The sequence below is a fragment of the Gavialis gangeticus genome, unplaced genomic scaffold (genome assembly GCF_001723915.1).
Source record: "Gavialis gangeticus isolate Ggan-Ray unplaced genomic scaffold, GavGan_comp1, whole genome shotgun sequence".
In the NCBI taxonomy this organism is placed as follows: domain Eukaryota; kingdom Metazoa; phylum Chordata; order Crocodylia; family Gavialidae; genus Gavialis; species Gavialis gangeticus.
In genome coordinates, this window is record NW_017729029.1 from 74,096,561 (window position 1) to 74,102,183 (window position 5,623).

Here is a 5,623-nt window from a genome sequence, read left to right on the forward strand (position 1 = left end):
AATAAGGCAAAGTTATTTGAACACAATATATACCCACCATACATAACAAACCTATCCCCTTTTCTTTATTAGTAATGCAAAAATGGTCAAACAAAGTTTATTCTAAGCTGTCTCTCTAAACTTCACTTTTCCTAGAGTTTTTTTTCTGTAGGGCTTCCTCCAAATCGGTATCTAGTTCCCATCTCTTCATGGACATAAATTACCTCCTTTCTTTCTCTTAAGTTTCCTTGGTATGCATGCAAACATACCAAGGAAGAGCTCTGTGTCTGCAGGCCAAGTCCCAAAAAAGGGAGTAATGGGTGTCTTTACAAGTGCTCTGGGGGGTGGGAGGCGTTTCCCAGGAGCTGCTCTAATTAAAGCATCTGCAGTGTCTCATTCGATGAGCTTTAGTTAAACTGCCCCTGCCACCATTTTGAAGCACAGGGACGCTGAATACATGAGACGCCAAAGCTACTAGAGCATGCTAATTAGCATGCTTCAGCAGACTCAGTCAAGTCTGCTCTGACATGCTGTAATTCGAGCGCTTCAGAGCAGGTGTCCCGCATGTCTACAGGCACCCAGTGTATGCAGACCTGGGCAGAGAAAGGAAATAGCATTTGCAGGTGATGTCCATATTTCAAAATTTTGTTTCCTTTTTTGGAGCCAAAATTAAAATGACAAAGGAAAGTAGGCCTGGCCCTAGAGCTGTGGACACTGTAAACCCTGGAGACCCTGCTCAATGGCACACCAGACCCTGGTAGCCTGGGCTGCCTAAGAAACACTGCTCCTAAAAGTTTGCAAGTGGACTGATAAAGAGCCTCATGCTTAGGAATATTGGGAATCTGAGCTGGCAAGAAATCCACAGTATTTCTGGGACTTTCAGTTCCTCATCAGCCAACCAGGTGAGCTGCAGAGGAACCAGGTGACAAAGCTGACAACAAAATGACTCCATCTGCATTTTATCCAAATCAAAACATAATCGCAAAAGTTTTTTTATTGAAATAATTTGGATAATACTGCTGAAAAATATTTCATAAGAATTTATGACCAGATATAAACATGGGATATTTGCTAAGGTGAATGCCAGTGATATCTGTAACTAATGATCAGCATAGCAAAAAGTCTCTTTTAAGTGAAGACCTATCAAACTGCCCACATAAATGAGCAGATATTACCCTGAAATACAAATCCATTTTTTCTAGCATTGATCAGTTATCAATCTAGAAAACTGACTGACTCTTACTACTGACTCTAAGTAGTGGTTTATTTTAGAATGTTTTAAAATCTGTTCTGACATTTCTATCTCAAATCTGTATATAAGTCAGCTAACATAGGCCTATTTCAGGCGTTTTTCCAGTTCTTTGGGAATCTATTTAAAATAAGTTCCTGAACTTAACTAAGGTAAGTTATCGATTTGGTCCTGTATGCTATGTATCATAGCGTTCAAAACAATATGTTCAGGGCTTGAAGACCAAAGAGCAGAGAGTTAAGGGGAACAAAACGAGAGAAACTGAATTACAAATGTAAGGTACAGCAAAAATAAATTTATGTAAGCAAGGCTTGTATCTGTAGTGGTTGACTTTGACACACCTCGTATTTTAAAACATTCTGTAAATTTTTGTGCTATTCTTACATAGAATATGTTGAGCAAAGGGTAAACTGATGCCTAGTATATTTCCATATATTTAGTCACTTTCTCAAATCTCTGTCACGATGGATACCATAATAGAGTGGGTTAAATTATCAGTATAGTCCTCTGAATAACAGTGTTCATCAGTGTTCACTGCATGTCTCCTTGTGCTCTTCCTCAAAAGCATAAGGTAGAATGGCCACAATCTTCCCTCATTTCCCCAGTGCCATTAATGACAGCAAAATGGAAACCCATAAATATCCAACTATGTACCGTCCTTAGAACTTCAGATTTGTTTTACAATTAACTTATATAAAAAATCTGCAACTCTGTTTTGTTTTCACAGCATCATGACTTATATATCAGAGTTGATTAGCGCAGATCACAGCATCCTGCACTAGGCAAGTTCAAAATAGCCTAGTACAGAACAGGCAGGATATTAATCATGAACATATACTCACCAAAAGACCAAAAGTATATAAAGTACTAGCTGGCCTCAGTATGTAACATACTTGACTGCTTATTACACAGGCAAGTCTTTTGTTCAGTTCTACCAAGGTCCTCTTTACACAAGGCTGCTTGTCATCTCTCTGTGCAGTCATGCTCAATCTTTTCTCATGCAGTTATATTTTGCAGCTATTAAAGGGCCCTTTACCAACTTGCCCACAAGTCAAAGAGCCTATTCCTATGTGGAATCTAAATATAGTCAATTTTAGGCCTAAGGAACCTCTGATTGATCCTCTCTTGAATGCTCCTAACATGGTCTCACTCTAAGGATTGTCCTCGTAAATGTTATCACTTAAGCCAGCAGAATCAGTGAGCTCCAGGCACTTATTGCTGGAGCTTAATATCTACACAACATTCCTTAATGGTAAGGCGCTGCTGAAACCTTGCCTGAAGTGCTTTCCTAAGATGGTCGCAGAATTTCATCTAAATCAGTTGTTCAGCCTATGGATCCTATTCCCGAAATCCCATTCTGTAATAGTAAAGTAGAGGCTACATATTCTGGGTATTTCCAGAGCTTTGCTTTATTACAGTGCAGGATCAAGGCATTCAGATAGACTCCCTATTTATTTCTGGTTATATCTGGCCTTCATAAAGGTCACACAGTTTAATGAGAGAGAATACCAAAGTGGATAACATAGTATATCACTTACTTTTACCAGCTGACTGGAGTTCTTTCACTACTTAAAATCAAGCCTTAATCCATATCCTCCACCTGCTTCAGGAATGAGCCAGCTTCTAACATTCTGTAAGGCAGTCAGATGGAGTAGCTTAAATATTATCTACTAAGGTAGATGCCAAACCTGGGAATATAGTCCTAAATTCCTCTTTGACAGATGCAACTGGAACACCTTGCTCCAGCCTTCTGAGGGAATCTATGCTGACGTGTGCTGGAAGAAGAAATATCAGTACTTTGTAGTAATTGTGGTTCCTCAGTATATTGTAATCAGTGTAGATTTAACAACCTGTCTTCCATCTTCAGAAGATTTTGAACTGGGGGGACAGCTGAAGAAAGGTCACAGCCAATCTGGTATATCTGTGTCACACAGAAGCACAGAATGCATATTCAGCCCTGACAGACATGACTGTTAAAAGGCACAAGTTTGGTGCACACATGTACCTTCCAGCAGGTCCACACTGCATCAAACAAAGGGACACAGTTATAGCAGGATAAGCAAATATTCTTTTCCTGGAAATGAGGGCAAAGTAAAATTCCTGGCGCTGTTGCAGATAGAGCACTGTGCACCATTCACTAATATAATGCAGTAATAACATCTAGCTCTTATATAACATTTATTTATCAGTAGGCATTAGTAAAGCTGGGAATTGAACCCAGATCTTCTGACTCCCACTTCTGTTTCCTGTCTGTTGCTTCTCTCTAGTGTTAGTCTGTGTTATTGTAGTTTTAGCTTAATCTCTAGTCATTGTATATCTACCTGGCCTAAAGAATTTCTATGTGTAATTTTTTTTATGTCATAGTCTCTTTGTCTTATTGTGTTTAACTAAGTACAATCAGTATTCATTAATATGCAAGTAGAGAGTGCTGGCTTTGTTAGTCTGCTCACACCACAACATTAGCACAACTGTAGTACCTGTGGTGAGTCAGAGCAACAAAATTAAGATCGTAGCTCATGGTAAATTAGAAACATACTACAACATTTCCATTTTTAATGTTGTTAATACCAAGTAAAAATTAAGTACCCGTTAGTTCATTACTATGTCAGAAACACACATTCAGATGTCCTACATTTGGTAGACTTTGCACTAAAATCTCTCTCTAAATACTGACTTAAAACATATAACAGATGACATTCTGTATGGACTTGTAGTGCTTTAACAGCAGAATGAATGGCTGTTATATTGCAGATTGACAAACTACCTTAGCTCCTTACTCTCAGAATGTTTGTACACATGACTATCAAAGGAACAATTAAGAGGAAAACAACAACATTGATTATTGTTCAAGCAACAGTTCAGTAAGCAAAAAATATATACAGGACATGAATTTCATCAGCACCAAGTGTATAAGGTTCAGGTTGACTTCTGGGGTTCTGTTTACTCAACAGTTCTGGCTTCCCCTGGAAAATTGAGTGTTGGGGTACTTTTTCAAATTTTCAGAAGTTAAGGGATACTTGCTGTTTAAAAGGTTGAGAAACACTGACCTAAGGGGCATGGCACTAAGTAGTTATGGCTCCTTAGCATGTATAACTAATAGCAGACACAAATTATGACATCCATGTATCTGACAGTCTCATTATGGTTACAGTTTGGTAGATATCCAAATACCATGATAAGGGAAAACAGAGATATGGTCCTTTTAACAGAATGGGCTATAATATTAAGGATTTTCACCACTAAGCTACTAAGCATAGTTCAAATTAGGAATTGTCCTAAAAATGCACCAAAAATTCCAATCTGTCTGAGATTCCAATTTCTACTCTGGTTTCATTTTAATTTTTTCCTTCTCTCATCTTTCTGAAAAGGTACATAAAGTGCTTTGTCAGTCAGCAGTATTTCTAGAGCCACGTCCGTCTGCTCATCCAGGTGGGTGGGAGGAGGCGGATTATGTGTGTGCCTGGCTGGGGGCAGGGGTAGTAGTGGCGACCCAAGAGCAGGAGCAAGCCCCATGCCTGGCCAGCAGCATGAGGAACTTGCAGCTGGCCGAGGAGGCAGCATGGGGCAGCCTATGCATGAAGCAGCTCCGCAGCAAGGCTGAAGAGGCTGAGCAAGGCATATGCCCTGAGGGTCCTGGGAGCCCCAGCATTCACAGGTGGTGGCTGGCTGGACAGCGGCATGGAGGCAGTGCCGCTGCAGCTGTGAGCAGGCACCTTGGCGGCCAGACTGGCCGCGCAAGATGAGCCCTTCATGCCCACAGCTACTAGACTGATAAAGCAGCGCTGATGGGACAGAGGCTGAGCCTAGCTGACTCAGCGCACCGGGGAGCAAACCAAAAATTACCTTCTTTACACTTCCCTCTTCAGCTGAAAGGTCGCAAAAGTTCGAGTGCAGGATTCAGCATTGTAGTTTCATAGTTTCTAGGGTCGGAAGAGACCTGAGTAGATCATCCAGTCTGACCCCCCTGCCATGGTAAGAAAGATTACTGGGGTCAAACGACCCCAGCAAGGTGTACATCTAGCCTCCTCTTAAAGATCCCCAGGGTAGGAGCCAGCACCACTTCTCTTGGAAGTTGGTTCCAGATCCTAGCCGCCCTGACCATGAAGTAGCGCCTCCTGATATCTAGTCTGAATCTACCTTCTGCCAGCTTGTGACCGTTATTCCTGGTCACTCCTGGCAGTGCTCGGGGGAACAGGGACTTCCCCCAATGCCTGCTGATCACCCCTGACTAGTTTGTAACAGGCCACTAGATCCCCCCTCAGCCTTCTCTTGTGGAGGCTGAACAGGTTCAGGTCCCGTAGCCTCTCCTCGTAGGGCCTGCCCTGCTGCCCCCTGATCATACGAGTGGCCCTCCTCTGGACCCTCTCCATGTTGTCCACATCCCTCTTGAAATGG

The 5,623-nt window shown here is 41.7% G+C and overlaps 1 protein-coding gene across 2 annotated transcripts in view; it reads left to right on the forward strand.

Annotated features, from left to right (window-relative positions):
- Positions 1–5,623, forward strand: part of PALLD (palladin, cytoskeletal associated protein) — a 251,935-nt gene that overhangs the window by 172,174 nt on the left and 74,138 nt on the right. The window lies entirely within an intron of this gene.